This window comes from Arachis stenosperma, chromosome 1, assembly GCF_014773155.1.
Source record: "Arachis stenosperma cultivar V10309 chromosome 1, arast.V10309.gnm1.PFL2, whole genome shotgun sequence".
NCBI lineage: Eukaryota > Viridiplantae > Streptophyta > Magnoliopsida > Fabales > Fabaceae > Arachis > Arachis stenosperma.
In genome coordinates this window covers 27,735,657-27,755,658 of record NC_080377.1, presented here as the reverse complement: position 1 = coordinate 27,755,658, position 20,002 = coordinate 27,735,657, and positions in this window count along the sequence as shown.

Genomic DNA, 20,002 nt, shown 5'->3' with positions numbered 1-20,002 from the left:
GTGCCTGACAAACACTCCCGTTCTACATGCAAACGAGCTTGAATGCATATCTCTTAGCCTTCTGGTTCAAGATCAGAGTCTTCGTGGTATAAGCTAGAATCAATTGGCAGCATTCTTGAGATCCGGAAAGTATAAACCTTGTCTGTGGTATTCCGAGTAGGATCTGGGATGGGATGACTGTGACGAGCTTCAAACTCACAAGTGTTGGGCGTAGTGACAGACGCAAAAGGATCACTGGATCCTATTCCAACATGAGTGAGAACCGACAGATTAGCCGTGCGGTGACAGTTCATTTTGACTATTTTCACTGAGAGGACGGACGGTAGCCATTGACAACGGTGATCCCCCAACTTACAGCTTGCCATGGAAAGAAGTATGAAGGATTGGATGAAGGCAGTAGGAAAGCAGAGATTCAAAAGAGATAATGCATCTCCACACGCTTATCTGAAATTCCCACCAATGAATTACATAAGTATCTCTATCTTTATTTTATATTTATTTATCTTTTAATTATCAAAGCTCTATAACCATTTGAATCCTGCTGACTGAGATTTTCAAGATGACCATAGCTTGCTTCAAGCCGACAATCTCTGTGGGATCGACCCTTACTCATGTAAGGTTTATTACTTGGACGACCCAGTGCACTTGCTGGTTAGTTGTGCAAAGTTGTGACAAAGAGTTGAGATTACAATTGTGCGTACCAAGTTGTTGGCGCCATTGAGATCACAATTTCGTGCACCAAGTTTTTGGCGCCGTTGCCGGGGATTGTTCGAGTTTGGACAACTGATGGTTCATCTTGTTGCTCAGATTAGGTAATTTTTTTATTTTTTCAATCCTTATTTTATTTTCAAAAAGTTTTCAAAAATCTTTCAAAAAAATTTTCTTCTTTTTCGTTTTTCCGAGAAAAATTTTTTTTCAAAAAATTACAAAAAAATTAATAAAATCATAAAAACCAAAAATATTTTGTTTCTTGTTTGAGTCTAGAGTCAATTTGTAAGTTTAGTGTCAATTGCATGCTTTTATTAATCATTGCATTTTTCGAAAATTCATGCATGTGTCCTTCACGATCTTCAAGTTGTTCTTGATGATTTTCTGTGTTTGATCTTTGCATTTTCATGTTGTGAGTCTTTTCTTGTTTTTCATATGCATTCTTGTTTTATTAGTGTCTAAAACTTAAAAATTTCTAAGTTTTGTGTCTTGCATGTCTTTCTTTTCTTGAAAATTTTTCAAAAATAAGTCTTGATGATCATCTTGATATTCAAAGTGTTCTTGGTGTTCATCTTGACATTCATAGTGTTCTTGCATGCATCATTTGTTTTAATCCAAAATTTTTATGTGTTGAGTCATTTTTATATTTTTCTCAATTCTCATTAAAAATTCAAAAATAAAAAAAAATATTTTTTCCTTATTTGACTCATAAATTTCAAAATCTTTGGGTTGACTTAGTCAAAAATTTTTAAAATAAGTTGTTTCTTGTTAGTCAAGTCAAGATTTCAATTTCAAAAATTTATCTTTTCAAAATCTTTTTCAAAATCAAATCTTTTCCTTTTCTTTTTATTATTTTCGAAAATTTTAAAAATTGATTTCAAAATCTTTTTCTTAATTTTATTTCATAATTTTCGAAAACTTTACTAACAATTAATGTGATTGATTCAAAAATTTGAAGTTTGTTACTTTCTTGTTAAGAAAGGTTCAATCTTTAAATTCTAGAATCATATCTTTTAGTTTCTTGTTAGTCAAGTCATCAACTTCAATTTTCAAAATCAAATCTTTTTAAAATTTCTTTTTCAAATCTTTTTTAAAATAAATTTCAATCATATCTTTTCAAACATATCTTTTTCAAATCATATCTTTTTCAAAATCAATTTCAAAATATTTTTTAACTTCCTATCTTTTCAAAATTGATTTTTAAATCTCTTTCAACTAACTAATTGATTTTTTTAGTTTGTTTTACTATTTCTTATCTTTTTCAAAATCACCTAACTACTTTTCTCTCTCTAATTTTCAAAATCACCTTCCTCTTTTTCAAAAATCTTTTTATTTAACTAATTGTTTCAAATTTTCATTTTAATTTTATTTCTTCTCTTAATTTTCGAAAATCACTAACCATTTTTCAAAAATAATTTTCGAAATTCTCTCCCTCTCATCTCCTTTTATTTATTTATTTATCTACTAACACTTCTCTTCTACTCATAATTCGAACCCTCTTCTCTTCTCTTCTCTCTCTGTGTTCGAATTTTTCTCTTCTCATTCTTCTATTCTTTTCTTCTTCTACTCACATCTTAATGAATCTCTATACTGTGACATAGAGGATTCCTCTTCTTTTCTGTTCTCTTTTTTTCATATAAGCATGAGCAAGGACAAGAATATTCTTGTTGAAGCTGACCCTGAACCTGAAAGGACTCTAAAGAAGAAGAAGCTAAGAGAAGCTAAAGCACAATAATCCAGAGAAAAACTTACAGAGAATCTCGAAAAAGAAGGAGACATGGCCGAACACAACAACAATGGAAGGAAGATGCTTGGTGAATTTACTGCACCAAATTCCAACTTACATGGAAGAAGCATCTCAATCCCTGCCATTGGAGCAAACAATTTTGAGCTAAAGCCTCAATTAGTTTCTCTGATGCAACAGAATTGTAAGTTTCATGGACTTCCATCAGAAGATCCTTTTCAGTTCTTAACTAAATTCTTGTAGATTAGTGATACTGTTAAGACCAATGGGGTTGATCCCGAGGTCCACAGGCTTAAGCTTTTCCCTTCTGCTGTAAGAGACAAAGCTAGAGTATGGTTGGACTCTCAACCTAAAGATAGCTTGAACTCTTGGGATAAACTGGTCATGGCTTTCTTAGCCAAGTTCTTTCCTCCTCAAAAGCTAAGTAAGCTTAGAGTGGATGTTCAAACCTTCAGACAGAAAGAAGGTGAATCCCTCTATGAAGTTTGGGAGAGATACAAGCAACTGACCAAAAAGTGTCCTTCTGACATACTTTCAGAATGGACAATCCTAGATATATTCTATGATGGTCTGTCTGAATTGTCTAAGATGTCATTGGACCATTCTGCAGGTGGATCTATTCACCTGAAGAAAATGCCTGCAGAAGCTCAGAAACTCATTGAAATGGTTGTAAATAACCAGTTCATGTACACTTCTGAAAGGAATCCTGTGAATAATGGGACGCCTCAGAGGAAAGGAGTTCTTGAAATTGATGCTCTGAATGCCATATTGGCTCAGAACAAAATGTTGACTCAGCAAGTCAACATGATTTCTCAGAGTCTGAATGGATTGCAAAATGAATTCAACAGTACTGGTGGACGAAATTGTGATTCATACTTAAATTGTTGTTCGAAATTGATTCCCAGGTAATGGCCCCAAAAACATGGTGCTCAATACCATGGTCTAAACATAATTTCACAACTTCGCTCAACTAATCAGCAAGTGCACTGGGTCGTCCAAGTAATACCTTACGTGAGTAAGGGTCGATCCCACGGAGATTGTTGTTATGAAGCAAGCTATGGTCATCTTGTAAATCTCATTCAGGCAGATTATAAAAGGTTATGGAGTTTTCAAATAATAATAATAAATAAACAGAAAATAAAGATAAAGTTACTCATGTAAATCATTGGCGGGAATTTCAGATAAGTGTATGGAGATGCTGTGTTCCTTTTGAATATCTGCTTTTCTACTGTTTTCATCCAATCCTTCTTATTCTTTTCCATGGCAAGCTGTATGTAGGGCATCATCGTTGTCAATGGCTATATCCCATCCTCTCACTGAAAAAGATCCAAATGCTCTTGTCACAGCACGGCTAATCATCTGTCGATTCTCGATCATGTCGGAATAAGATCCATTGATCCTTTTGCGTCTGTCACTACGCCCAACAATTGCGAGTTTGAAGCTCATCACAGCCATTCAATTTCTGAATCCTACTCGGAATACCATAGACAAGGTTTAGACTTTCTAGATTCTCATGAATGCCGCCATCAATTCTAGCTTATACCACGAAGACTCTGATCTCACGGAATGGAACGCTCGGTTGTCAGGCGAGGGCAACCATGCGTCGTGCGTCAGGAATCCAATAGATACATACTCTAGCTTTTGCTTGTAGAACGGAAGTGGTTGTCAGGCACGCGTTCATAGAGACGGATGATGATGAGTGTCACGGATCATCACATCCATCAGGTTGAAGTACGAGTAGTATCTTAGAACAGGAATAAGATTCAATTTGAATAAAAGATAGTAGTAATTGCATTAACTCGAGGTACAGCAGAGCTCCACACCCTTAATCTATGGTGTGTAGAAACTCCACCGTTGAAAATACATAAGTGATTAAGGTTCAGGCATGGCCGAATGGCCAGCCCCCAAAACGTGATCACAGGATCAAAAATACAATTCAGGATCCAAGATCGGTCAAAAGACACTGAATACAATAGTAAAATGTCCTATTTATACTAGACTAGCTACTAAGGTTTACAGAAGTAAGTAATTGATGCAGAAATCCACTTCCAGGGCCCACTTGGTGTGTGCTTAGGCTGAGCTTGAACTTTACACGTGCAGAGGCTTCTTTTAGACTATTATATATTACTGGAAAGCTCTGGATGTCTACTTTCCAACGCCATTGAGAGCGTGCCATTTGGAGTTCTTTAGCTCCATAAAATCCATTTCAAGTGCAGGGAGGTCAGAATCCAACAGCATCAGCAGTTCTTTGTCAGCCTTTTATCAGAGTTTTGCTCAGGTCCCTCAATTTCAGCCAGAAAATACCTAAAATCACAGAAAAACATACAAACTCATAGTAAAGTCCAAAAATGTGAATTTAGCATAAAAACTAATAAAAACATCCCTAAAAATAGCTAGATCATACTAAAAACTATCTAAAAATAATGCCAAAAAGCGTATAAATTATCCGCTCATCACAACACCAAACTTAAATTGTTGCTTGTCCCCAAGCAACTGAAAATCAATTAGGATAAAAAGAAGAGAATATACTATATCCCAAAATATCAATGAATATTAATTCTAATTAGATGAGCGGGACTTGTAGCTTTTTGCTTCTGAACAGTTTTGGCATCTCACTTTCTCCTTTGAAGCTTAGAATGATTGGCATCTCTAGGAACTTAGAATTTCAGATAGTGTTATTGATTCTCCTAGTTAAGTTTGTTGATTCTTGAACACAGCTACTTTTATGAGTCTTGGCCGTGGCCCTAAGCACTTTGTTTTCCAGTATTACCACCGGATACATAAATGCCACAGACACATAGCTGGGTGAACCTTTTCAGCTTGTGACTCAGCTTTGCTAAAGTCCCCAGTTAGAGGTGTCCAGAGCTCTTAAGCACACTCTTTTTACTTTGGATCACGACTTTAACCACTTAGTCTCAAGCTTTTCACTTGGACCTGCATGCCACAAGCAAATGGTTAGGGACAGCTTGATTTAGCCGCTTAGGCCTGGATTTTATTTCCTTGGGCCCTCCTATCCATTGATGCTCAAAGCCTTGGATCCTTACCCTTGCCTTTTGGTTTTAAGGGCTATTGGCTTTTTCTGCTTGCTTTTTTTTTACTTCTAATTTTTTTGCCATTTTTTATTTTTATTTTTATTTTTTTTCGCAAGCTCTTGCTTTTTCACTGCTTTTTCTTGCTTCAAGAATCAATTTTCATGATTTTTCAGATTGTCAATAACATTCTCTTTGTTCATCATTCTTTCAAGAGCCAACAATTTTAACATTCATAAACAACAAGATCAAAATTATGCACTGTTCAGGAATTCATTCAGAAAACAAAAAGTATTGTCACCACATCAATATAATTAAACTAAATTCAAGGATAATTTTGAAATTCATGTACTTCTTGTTCTTTTGAATTAGAAACATTTTTCATTTAAGAGAGGTGAAGGATTTATGGAATTATTCATAGCCTTAAGACATAGTTACTCAATACTAATGATCATGAGGTAGAGGCACAAAACATAAACACACATATAGCATAAAAACCAAAAAACAAAAAAAAAATAAGAACAAGGAATGAGTCCACCTTAGTGATGGTGGCGCTTTCTTCTTGAAGAACCAATGATGTCCTTGAGTTCTTCTATGTTTCTTCCTTGCCTTTGTTGCTCCTCCCTCATTGCTCTTTGATCTTCTCTAATTTCATGGAGAATGATGGAGTGCTCTTGATGTTCCACCCTTAATTGATCCATATTATAACTCAAGTCTTCTAGAGAAGTGTTGAGTTGTTCCCAATAGTTGTTGGGAGGAAAGTGCATCCCTTGAGGCATCTCTGGGATTTCTTGGTGATGAGCTTCCTCATGCGTCTCTTGGGACCCATGAGTGGGCTCTCTTGTTTGTTCCATCCTCTTCTTAGTGATGAGCTTGTCCTCCTCAATGGGGATGTCTCCTTCTATGATAACTCCAGCTGAGTAACATAGATGGCAAATAAGATTAGGAAAAGCTAGCCTTGCCATGGTGGAGGACTTTTCGGCTATTTTGTAGAATTCAAGGGAGACGACTTCATGAACTTCTACTTTCTTTCCATTCATGATGCTATGAATCATGATGGCCCAATCTACAGTAACTTCGGATCTGTTGCTAGTGGGGATGATAGAGCGTTGGATGAACTCCAACCATCCTCTAGCCACAGGCTTGAGGTCCAGTCTTCTTAATTGAACCGGCTTGCCTTTGGAGTCTCTTTTCCATTGAGCTCCTTCAACACATATGTCCATAAGGACTTGGTCCAACCTTTGATCAAAGTTGACCTTTCTTGTGTAGGGGCGTGCATCTCCTTGCATCATGGGCAAGTTGAATGCCAACCTCACATTTTCCGGACTAAAATCTAAGTATTTTCCTCGAACCATTGTAAGATAGTTCTTTGGATTCGGGTTCATACTTTGATCTGGTTCCTAGTGATCCATGCATTGGCATAAAACTCTTGAACCATTAAGATTCCGACTTGTTGAATGGGGTTAGTCAGAACTTCCTAACTTCTTCTTTGGATCTCATGTAGGATCTCCGGATACTCATTTTTCTTGAGCTTGAAAGGGACCTCAGGGATCACTTTCTTCTTGGCCACAACATCATAGAAGTGGTCTTGATGGGCTTTGGAGATGAATCTCTCCATCTTCCATGACTCGGAGGTGGAAGCTTTTATCTTCCCTTTTCCTTTTCTAGAGGTTTCTCCGACCTTAAGTGCCATTAATGGTTATGGAAAAACAAAAAGCTATGCTTTTACCACACCAAACTTAAAATATTGCTCGCCCTCGAGCAAGAGAATAAAGAATAGATGAAGAAGAAGAAGATATGGAGGAGAGGGAGAGAAGGTTGTGTTTCGGCCAAGGAGGAGAAGAGAGGATTGTATTGTGTGAAAATGAAGAAGAATGGAGGGGTATTTATAGTGGAGGGAGAGGGGTTAAGTTTTGGCCATATTGGGTGGGTTGGGTGGGAAAGTGATTTTGAATTTTGAAGGTAGGTGGGGTTTATTGGGGAAGAGTACAAGGATGTGAGTGGTGAAGGGGGTGATTGGAAAGAGAGATTGAGGTGAGTGGGGATCCTGTGGGGTCCACAGATCCTAGGATGATCCTAAGGTATCCACAGATCCTGAGGTGTCAAGGATTTACATCCCTGCACCAATTAGGCATGTAAAATGCCTTTGCATACAATTCTGGCGTTTAAACGCCGAAGTAATGCTTATTTTGGGCGTTCAACGCCCAATTGCAGCATGTTTCTGGCGTTGAACGCCAGTTCCATGCTTGTTTCTGGCGTTCAGCGCCAGCTCTCCTCAGGGTATATTCCTGGCATTCAAATGCCAGGAAGCTGCTTGTTTCTGGCGTTCAACACCAGATCCATGCTTTGTTCTGGCGTTAAACGCCAGCCAGATGCTCCTTATTGGTGTTTGAATGCCAGTAAGTCCTTCCTCCAGGGTGTGATTTTTCTTCTGTTGTTTTTGATTCTGTTTTTAATTTTTGCATATATATTTTTTTTCGTGACTCCACATGATCATGAACCTAATAAAACATAAAAGAACAATAAAAATAAAATTAGATAAATAAAAATTGGGTTGCCTCCCAATAAATGCTTCTTTAATGTCAATAGATTGACAGTGGGCTCTCATGGAGCCACACAGGTGATCAGGTCAATGTTGTAGACTCCCAACACCAAACTTAGAGTTTGGATGTGGGGAGTCAATACCAAACTTAGAGTTTGGTTGTGGCCTCCCAACACCAAACTTAGAGTTTGATTGTGGGGGCTTTGTTTGACTCTGTACTGAGAGAAGCTTTTCATACTTCCTCTCCATGGTTGCAGAAGAAGATCCTTGAGCTTTAAACACAAGGTAGTCCCCAATTAATTGAAGGACTAGTTCTCCTCTGTCAACATCAATCACAGCTCCTGCTGTGGCTAGAAAGGGTCTTCCAAGGATGATGCATTCATCCTCCTCCTTCCTAGTGTCTAAGATTATGAAATCAGCAGGGATGTAAAGACCTTTAACCTTCACTAACACGTCCTCTACTAATCCATAAGCTTGTCTTACTGACTTGTCTGCCATTTGTAATGAGAATATGGCAGGTTGTACCTCAATGATCCCCAGCTTCTCCATTACAGAGAGTGGCATAAGATGTATACCTGACCTCAGGTCACACAGAGCTTTTTCAAAGATCATGGTGCCTATGGTGCAGGGTATTACAAATTTGCCAGGATCTTGTCTCTTTTGAGGTAAAGTTTGCTGAACCCATGTATCTAGTTCACTAATGAGCAAAAGAGGTTCACTTTCCCAAGTCTCATTACCAAATAACTTGGCATTCAGCTTCATGATAGCCCCAAGATATTGAGCAACTTGCTCTCCAGTTACATCTTCATCCCCTTCAGAGGAAGAATAGTCTTCAGAGCTCATGAATGGCAGAAAGAGGTTTAATGGAATCTCTATGGTCTCTATATGAGCCTCAGATTCCCTTGGGTCCTCAATAGGGAACTCCTTCTTGCTTGAGAGATGTCCCATGAGGTCTTCCTCATTGGGATTCACGTCCTCTCTTTCCTCTCTAGGTTCGGCCATGTTGATTATATTAATGGCCTTGCACTCTTTTTTTGGATTCTCTTCAGTATTGCTTGGGAGAGTACTAGGAGGAGTTTCAGTGATTTTCTTACTCAGCTAGCCCACTTGTGCCTCCAGATTTCTAATGGAGGACCTTGTTTCACTCATGAAACTTAAAGTGGCCTTAGACAGATCAGAGACTAAGTTTGCTAAGTTAGAGGTGCTTTGTTCAGAATTCTCTGTCTGTTGCTGAGAAGATGATGGATAAGGCTTGATATTGCTGAGCCTATTTCTTCCACCATTATTAAAGCCTTGTTGAGGCTTTTGTTGATTCTTTCATGAGAAATTTGGATGATTTCTCCATGATGAATTATAGGTGTTTCCATAAGGTTCACCCATATAATTTACCTCTACTATTGCAGGGTTCTCAGGATCATAAGCTTTTTCTTCAGAAGATGCCTCTTTGGTACTGTTGGATGCATTTTACCATCCATTCAGACTATGAGAAATCATATTGACTTGTTGAGTCAACATTTTGTTCTGAGCCCGTATGGCATTCAGAGCATCAATTTCAAGAACTCCCTTCCTTTGAGGCATCCCATTATTCACGGAATTCCTCTCAGAAGTGTACATGAACTGGTTATTTGCAACCATGTCAATAAGTTCTTAAGCCTCTACAGGCATTTTCTTTAGGTAAATGAATCCACCTGCAGAATGGTCCAGTGACATCTTAGAGAACTCAGATAGACCATAATAGAATATATCTATCATGGTCCATTCTGAAAACATGTCAGAAGGACATCTTTTGGTCATCTGCTTGTATCTTTTCCAAGCTTCATAGAGGGATTCACCATCTTTTTGTTTGAAGGTCTGAACATCCAGTCTAAGCTTGCTCAATTTTTGAGGAGGAAAGAACTTAGCCAAGAAGGCCGTGACCAGCTTATCCCAGGAGTCCAGGCTATCTTTAGGTTGAGAGTCCAACCATGTTCTAGCTCTATCTCTTACATCAAAAGGGAAAAGCATGAGCCTGTAGACTTCAGGATCTACTCCATTAGTCTTAACAGTCTCACAGAACTGCAAGAACTCAATTAAGAACTGGTAGGGATCTTCTGATAGAAGTCCATGAAACTTGCAGTTCTGTTGCATTAGAGCAATTAGTCGAGGTTTCAGCTCAAAATTGTTTGCTCCAATGGCAGGAATTGAGATGCTTCTTCCATCAAACTTGGACGTAGGTGTAGTATAATCACCAAGCATCCTTCTTGCATTATTGTTGTTGGGTTCAGCTGCCATCTCCTTTTCTTGTTCGAAAATTTTAGCAAGATTGTCTCTGGATTGTTGTAATTTAGCTTCTCCTAGTTTCCTCTTCAGAGTCCTTTCAGGTTCTGGATCAGCTTCAACAAGAATGCCTTTTTCCTTGTTCCTACTCATATGAAAGAGAAGAGAACAGAAAAAGAAGAGGAATCCTCTATGTCACAGTAAAGAGGTTCCTTATTGTTAGTAGAAGAAGAAAGGGAATAAGAGTGAAGAAGAATGAATAATCCAAACACAAGGGTGAGGATAGAGGCAGTGATTTGAGATGAAGAGAAGTGTTAGTAAATAAATGAATAAATAGAATAAGATGAGAGAGAAGTTTTCGAAAATAATTTTTGAAAAGGAGTTAATGATTTTCGAAAATTAAGATAAGAAATAAAATTAAAATTAAAATTTAAAATAATTAATTAATTAAAAAGAATTTTTGAAAAAGAGGGAGGTATTTTCGAAAATTAGAGAGGGAAGAGTAGTTGGGTGGTTTTGAAAAAGATAAGAAACAAACAGAAAGTCAAATAGTTAGTTGAAAAAGATTTGAAAATTAATTTTGAAAAGATAAGAAGATAAGAAGTTAGAAAAGATATTTTAAAATCAAATTTTTGAAAAAGATAAAATTTTGAAAAAGATATGATATAAAAGATAAAATAAAAAGATATGATAAAAATTAAAATTAATTACTTTACTAACAAGAAACTAAAAGATAAGATTCTTAGAATTTAAAGATTGAACCTTTCTTAACAAGAAAGCAACAAACTTCAAATTTTTGAATCAATCATATTAATTGTTAGCATAGTTTTCGAAAATAAAGATAAAACTAAGAAAAAGATTTTTGAAAAATATTTTAAAGGATTTTCGTAAATTAATAAGAAAAATGAAAAAGATTTAATTTTTGAAAAAGTTTTGAAAAGATAAGATTTTTAAAATTGAAAATTTGACTTGACTTATGAGAAATAGCTCATTTTTAAAAATTTTTGACTAAGTCAACTCAAATTTTCGAAATTTATGAGAGAAATAAGGAAAAGATATTTTTTATTTTTGAATTTTTAATGATGAGAGAGAAAAACACAAAAATGACTCACAACATGAAAAATTATGAATCAAAAAACATGATGCATGCAAGAACACTATGAATATCAAGATGAACACCAAGAACACTTTGAAGATCAAGATGAACATCAAGACTTATTTTTTGAAAAATTTTTAAGAAAGAAAATTATGCAAGACACCAAACTTAGAAATCTTTAATGCTTAGACACTATGAATGCAAAAATGCACATGAAAAACAACAAAAGACACATAACAAGAAAATATGAAGATCAAACAAGAAGACTTATCAAGAACAACTTGAAGATCATGAAGAACACATGCATGAATTTTTCGAAAAATACATAAATGTTTAAAACATGCAATTGACACCAAACTTAAAAATTGACTCAAGACTCAAACAAGAAACACAAAATATTTTTTTATTTTTATGATTTTATAATTTTTTTGTTTTTTTTTTTGAAAATAATTTTTAGAAAAACGAAAAAGAAAGAAATTTTTGAAAGATTTTTGAAAACTTTTTGAAAACAAAATTACCTAATCTGAGCAACAAGATGAACCGTCAGTTGTCCAAACTCGAACAATCCCCGACAACGGCGCCAAAAACTTGGTGGACAAAATTGTGATTCATACTTAAATTGTTGTTCAAAATTGATTCCCAGGTAATGGCCCCAAAAACTTGGTGCTCAATACCATGGTCTAAACATAATTTCACAACTTCGCTCAACTAACCAGCAAGTGCACTGGGTCGTCCAAGTAATACCTTACGTGAGTAAGGGTCGATCCCACGGAAATTGTTGGTATGAAGCAAGCTATGGTCATCTTGTAAATCTCAGTCAGGCAGATTATAAAAGGTTATGGAGTTGTCGAATAATAATAATAAATAAACAGAAAATAAAGATAAAGTTACTCATGTAAATCATTGGCGGGAATTTCAGATAAGTGTACGGAGACGCTGTGTTCCTTTTAAATCTCAGCTTTTCTACTGTTTTTATTCAATCCTTCTTATTCTTTTCCATGGTAAGCTGTATGTAGGGCATCACTGTTGTCAGTGGCTACATCCCATCCTCTCAGTGAAAAAGGTCCAAATGCTCTTGTCACAGCACGGCTAATCATCTGTCGATTCTCGATCATGACGGAATAAGATCCATTGATCCTTTTGCGTCTGTCACTACGCCCAACAATCGTGAGTTTGAAGTTCGTCACAGCCATTCAATCCCTGAATCCTACTCGGAATACCACAGACAAGGTTTAGACTTTCCAGATTCTCATGAATGCCGCCATCAATTCTAGCTTATACCACGAAGACTTTGATCTCACGGAATGGAACGCTCGGTTGTCAGGCAAGGGCAACCATGTGTCGTGCATCAGGAATCCAAGAGATACATACTCTAGCTTTCGCTTGTAGAACAGAAGTGGTTGTCAGGCACGCGTTCATAGGGACGGATGATGATGAGTGTCACGGATCATCACATCCATCAGGTTGAAGTACGAGCAGTATCTTAGAACAGGAATAAGATTGAATTTGAATAAAAGATAGTAGTAATTGCATTAACTCGAGGTACAGCAGAGCTCCACACCCTTAATCTATGGTGTGTAGAAACTCCACCATTGAAAATACATAAGTGATGAAGGTTCAGGCATGGCCGAATGGCCAGCCCCCAAAACGTGATCACAGGATCAAAAATACAATTCAGGATCCAGGATCGGTCAAAAGACACTGAATACAATAGTAAAATGTCCTATTTATACAAGACTAGCTACTAGGGTTTACAGAAGTAAGTAATTGATGCAGAAATCCACTTCCAGGGCCCACTTGGTGTGTGCTTGGGCTGAGCTTGAACTTTACACATGCAGAGGCTTCTTTTGGAGTTGAACGCCAAGTTGTAACATGTTTTTGGCGTTCAACTCTGGTTCGTGACGTGTTTCTGGCGTTTGACTCCAGAATGCAGCATAGAGCTAGCATTGAGCGCCATTTTACGTCATTTAATCACGAATAAAGTATAGATTATTATATATTGCTGAAAAGATCTGGATGTCTACTTTCCAACTCGTTGAGAGCGCGCCATTTGGAGTTTTGTAGCTCCAGAAAATCCATTTCGAGTGCAGGGAGGTCAGAATTCAACAGCATCAGCAGTCCTTTGTCAGCCTTTTATCAGAGTTTTGCTCAGGTCCCTCAATTTCGGCCAGAAAATATCTGAAATCATAGAAAAACACACAAACTCATAGTAAAGTCTAGAAATGTGAATTTAGCATAAAAACTAATGAAAACATCCCTAAAAATAGCTAGATCGTACTAAAAACTACCTAAAAACAATGCCAAAAAGCGTATAAATTATCCGCTCATCAAGTACTAAAGAGGCATCTTCTGAAGAAGAAGACTATGATCCTGAAAACCCTGCAATAGCAGAGGTGAATTACATGGGCGAAGCCTATAGAAACACCTATAATCCCTCATGGAGAAATCATCCAAATTTCTCATGGAAGGATCAACAAAAGCCTCAACAAGGCTTTAATAATGGTGGAAGAAACAGGTTTAGCAATGGCAAGCCTTTTTCATCATCCTCTCAGCAACAGACAAAGAATTCTGAGCAGAGCCCCTCTAGCTTAGCAAACATAGTCTCTGATCTATCTAAGGCCACTCTAAGTTTCATGAATGAAACAAGGTCCTCCATTAGAAATTTAGAGGCACAAGTGGGCCAGCTGAGTAAAAGAGTAACTGAAACTCCTCCTAGTACTCTCCCAAGCAATACAGAAGAGAATCCAAAAAGAGAGTGCGAGGCCATAACCTTACATGGTGCGGCCGAATGCACAGAGGAGGAGAAGGACGTGAATCCCAGTGAGGAAGACCTCATGGGACATCCTCTGGACAAAAAGGAGTTCCTAATTGAGGAACCTAAGGAATCTGAGGCTCACCTAGAGACCATAGAGATTCGATTGAACCTCTTTTTACCATTCATGAGCTTTGATGATTATTCATCTTCTGAAGAAGATGAAGACATTGTTGAAGGGCAAGTTGCCCAGTATTTATGAGCAATCATGAAGCTGAATGCCAAGCTATTTGGTAATGAAACTTGGGAGGATGAGCCTCCATTGCTCATTAATGAACTGAATACCTGGGTTCAGCACACTTTACCTCAAAAGAAACAGGATCCTGGTAAATTCTTAATTCCCTGTACCATAGGCACCATGACCTTTGAGAAGGCTCTGTGTGACCTGGGATCAGGCATAAACTTAATGCCACTCTCTGTAATAGAGAAACTGGGAATTTTTGAGGTACAGGCTACCACATTCTCATTAGAAATGGCAGACAAATCCACGAAAAGGCTTATGGACAGGTAGAGGACGTGCTAGTAAAGGTCAAAGGCCTTTACATCCCTGCTGAGTTCATAATCCTAGACACTGGGAAGGATGAGGATGAATCCATCATCCTTGGAAGACCCTTCCTAGCCACAGCAAAAGCTGTGATTGATGTGGACAGAGGAGAGTTGGTCCTTCAACTGAATGAGGACTACCTTGTGTTTAAAACTCAAGGATCTCCCTCTGTAACCATGGAGAGGAAGCAAGAAAAGCTTCTCTCACTGCAGAGTCAACCAGAGCCCCCACAGGCAAACTTTAAGTTTGGTGTTGGGAGGCTACAACCAAACTCTAATTTTGGTGTTGAACCCCCACATTCAAACTCTAAGTTTGGTGTTAAACGCCAGAAAGAAGCACCAGACTGGCGTTAAACGCCAGAAAGAAGTAATAAACTGGCATTAAACACCAGAAACAGGTTGCAGCTTGGCGTTTAACGCCAGGAAAAGAATAAAAGCTAGCGTTTAACGCCAGAAACGAGCAATAGTCTGGTGTTAAATGCCAGGATTGCATATTAAGGGCATTTTTGCACGCCTAAATGGAGCAGGGATGAGAAGTCCTTGACCCCTCTGGATCTGTGGACCCCATAGGATCCCCACCAACCTCAACTCATTCTCTCCCTCCATCTCCTCCATTCTCTTCTTCTTCTCCTTCTTTCTTTCTTCTTTTGCTCGAGGACGAGCAAACCTTTTAAGTTTGGTGTGGTAAAAGCATTGCTTTTTGTTTTTCTATAACCATTTTTGGCACCTAAGACCGGAGAAACCTCTAGAAAGAGGAAAGGGAAGGCAATTGCTTTCACCTCCGAGTCATGGAAGATGGAAAGATTCATCTCAAAGGTCCATCAAGACCACTTCTATGAAGTTGTGGCCAAGAAAATGGTGATCCTTATGCAATTCAGCTGGAATTGTCATAGAGGAAGACATCCTCATTAAAGAGGATAAGCTCATCACTAAGAAAATGATGGAGCAAACAAGAGAGCCCACTCATGGACCTCAACAAGAGCATGAGCAATTCCCTCATCAAGAAATCCCTGAGATACCTCAAGGGATACATTTTCCTCCACACAACTATTAGGAGCAACTAAGGATAGGAGCACCAAAATCACTAGGGATGGAGCAACAAAGGCAAGAAAAAGACATAGAGGAGCTCAAAAGCACCATGGGTTCTTCAAGAGGAAGACGCCACCCTCACTAAGGTGGACTCATTCCTTAATCTCCTTGTCTATTTATTTTTCTATTTTCGGTTTTGAGCTTTATGTTTGGCTATGTTTTGCGTCTTCATTACATGATCATTAGTGTCTAGTGTCTATGTCTTAAAGCTATGAATAATTCCATGAATCCTTCACCTCTCTTAAATGAAAAATGTGCTTAATTACAAAAGAACAAGAAGTACTTGGATTTCAAATTTTATCTTGAAATTAGTTTAATTATTTTGATGTGGTAGCAATACTTTTTGTTTTCTGAATGAATGATTGAACAGTGCATTTTTTTATAGTGAAGTTTATGAATGTTGAAATTGTTGGCTCTTGAAAGAATGATGAACAAAGAGAAATGTTATTGATAATCTGAAAAGTCATGAAATTGATTCTTGAAGCAAGAAAAAGCAATGAAAAAAAATGGCAAAAAAAGAAAAAGAAAGAAAAAGAAAAAGCAAGCAGAAAAAGCCAATAGCCCTTTAAACCAAAAGGCAAGGGTAAAAACGATCCAAGGCTTTGAGCATTAATGGATAGGAGGGCCCAAGGAAATAATATCTAGGCCTAAGCGGCTAAATCAAGCTATCCCTAACCATGTGCTTGTGTTATGAAGGTCCAAGTGAAAAGCTTGAGACTGAGTGGTTAAAGTCATGATCCAAATCAAAAAGAGTGTTCTTAAGAACTCTGGACACCTCTAATTGGGGACTTTAGTAAAGCTGAGTCACAATCTAAAAAGGTTCACCCAATTATGTGTCTGTGGCATTTATGTATCCGATGGTAATACTGGAAAACAAAGTGCTTAGGGCCACGGCCAAGACTCATAAAGTAACTGTGTTCAAGAATCAACACACTGAACTAGGAGAGTCAATAACACTATCCAAAATTCTGAGTTCCTATAGATGCCAATCATTCTGTATTTTAAAGGATAAAATAAGATGCCAAAACCATTCAGAAGCAAAAAGCTACTAGCCCCGCTCATCTAATTGGGACTAAGTTTCATTGATACTGTGGGATTCATTGTATATTCTCTTCTTTTTATCCTATTTTGTTTTCAGTTGCTTGGGGACAAGCAACAATTTAAGTTTGGTGTTGTGATGAGCGGATAATTTATACGCTTTTTGGCATTATTTTTATATAGTTTTTAGTATGATTTAGTTAGTTTTTAGTATATTTTTATTAGTTTTTTACGCAAAAATCACATTTCTGGACTTTACTATGAGTTTATGTATTTTTCTGTGATTTCAGGTATTTTCTGGCTTAAATTGAGGGACCTGAGCAAAAATCTGATTCAGAGGCTGACAAAGGACTGCAGATGTTGTTGGATTTTGACCTTCCTGCACTCGAAATGGAATTTTTGGAGCTACAGAAGTTTAAATGGTACGCTCTCAACTGATTTGGAAAGTACACATCCAGGGCTTTCTAGAAATATATAATAGTCTATACTTTTTCCAAGTTTAGATGATGCAAACTGGTGTTTAACGCCAGCTTTCTGCCCTATTCTGGCGTTAAACGCCAGAAACAAGTTGCAAAGCAAAGTTAAACGCCAGAAACAAGTTACAAACTAGCATTTAACTCCAAGGAAAACCTCTACACCTGAAAGCTTTAATGCTCAGCCCAAGTACACACTAAGTGGGCCCGAAAGTGGATTTATGCATCATTTACTCATTTCTATAACCCTAGTAACTAGTTTAGTATAAATAAAACTTTTTACTATTGTACTAGAGGTCTTTTTCCCTATTTTCGAATTCATGTCATTTGGGGAGACTGGCCATTCGGCCATGCCTAGACCTTGTACTTATGTATTTTCAACGGTGGAGTTTCTACACACCATAGATTAAGGTGTGGAGCTCTGCTGTTCCTCGAGTATTAATGCAAAGTACTACTGTTTTCTATTCAATTCATGCTTATTCTTTTTCTAAGATATCCATTCGCATACAAGAACATGATGAATGTGATGATTATGTGACGCTCATCACTATTCTCACTTATGAACGCGTGCCTGACAAACACTCTCGTTCTACATGCAAACGAGCTTGAATGCATATCTCTTAGCCTTCTGGTTCAAGATCAGAGTCTTCGTGGTATAAGCTAGAATCAATTGGCAGCATTCTTGAGATCTGAAAAGTCTAAACCTTGTTTGTGGTATTCTGAGTAGGATTTGGGATGGGATGACTGTGACGAGCTTCAAACTCACAAGTGTTGGGCGTAGTGACAGACGCAAAAGGATCACTGGATCCTATTCCAACATGAGTGAAAACCGACAGATGATTAGTCGTGCGGTGACAGCGCATTTGGACCATTTTCATTGAGAGGACGGACGATAGACATTGACAACGGTGATCCCCCCAACATACAGTTTGTCATGAAAAGGAGTGTGAAGGATTGGATGAAGGCAGTAGGAAAGTAGAGATTCAGAAGGGATAGTGCATCTCCACACGCTTATTTGAAATTCCCACCAATGAATTACATAAGTATCTCTATCTTTATTTTATGTTTATTTATCTTTTAATTATCAAAGCTCTATAACCATTTGAATCCGCCTGACTGAGACTTACAAGATGACCATAGCTTGCTTCAAGCCGACAATCTCCGTGGGATCGACCCTTACTCACGTAAGGTTTATTACTTGGACGACCTAGTGCACTTGCTGGTTAGTTGTGTGAAGTTATGGCAAAGAGTTGAGATTACAATTGTGCGTACCAAGTTGTTGGCGCCATTGAGATCACAATTTCGTGCACCAAATAGCTAAATGATAACAAAATCAATAACTCTTGTCTTATTGTCAAAATTGGACCACCAAATTTTTCCATTCTCAGAACTTAAATCCAAAACAACTGTTAAGTGACTAATGTATTTAGTACTTTGACGAATCTAATATTTATTATAGAACTCCATTTTATTGTAAGATCTAAGATGTGATAAGTATGCAATGAACAAGAAGCAAAATAGTAAAAAGTTAGCAACCTGCCTTGAAGATACAGAGGTTGGCACTATCTGTGAGGTGAGTCATGGAGGAAATGGCGAAAGGAAGTTCTTCCAGAGAGACCCTTTCCTTGAAGACGCAGCGACGGCGAGCTCGAGAAATGACAGGTATGAATGGTGGTGACGACAACCCCCATTCTCTCACTCAATCGTGTTCTGTCTCATCACTCCTCTTCCTCTCGCGTACAGTGGCAGTTGCATCGACCAAGGTTCGGTGGTGGAGACTCCCAAAACGGCTGTGAAACGCGACGGCTATGAAAGCTCGGCAACGGTGGTAGGGCGCGGCATAGGCAATGGGACAGCTCCATCACGACCTCTGTCTCCCTCTTATGCGTCCTCCTCACTTCGCGTCAGGTTTTCTCTCGACTCCTCCACTGCGAGCCTCTCCCTTCTCTCGTGCAACGATGGCAACAGCGACGGCGGCGAGGTCTTAACCGGCGCCATTCCTTCCTCCTCCCTCTCTTCCTTTCTTCCTCATCCCCTTCAAGCTTCCCCTGTTTTCTCGTTTCTTCCCCTTTCTTTTCTTCTGTATATGTGCATTCGTAGGTTTAGGACACGAATTGGGAAATTTGGGGATATTAGGGTTTTTATTAGAAATTTTAGGATTAGAGAAAAATATACACGAGTAATATAACAATTTTACAAAATATTTGAGATAAGATAATAATTTAAAAATTAAATATAATACTATAAAGACTGCTTTTAAAATGCACAAGATTTTATTTATCAATATATCAATGAGTTCAAATAATTATTTTTAATTTAAATTATAAAATAAACATACTAATCCCATTTTATAAAATATAGTTTAAATCCTAATATCAATTATCTAAATTAAATCATATAACTTTTTATTATTTTTCCGTCACCAGAACTTTAATTTCAATTTATATGAAATAACTAATTATAATAAAAGTTATCCAAAAATATTAACTGACTTAAACTTAAAATATTTACAAAAATCCATTTAATCATTCCTAATAAGTTAATCTCTAAGAGCTCAATTTAATAAAATAAATTATAATTTAATCACAATACAAATTTCTTAAATTAAATTATATAATACTTCTATTACTGAATTTTAGTTTCAAATTATATGAAATAACCAATTATAAAAA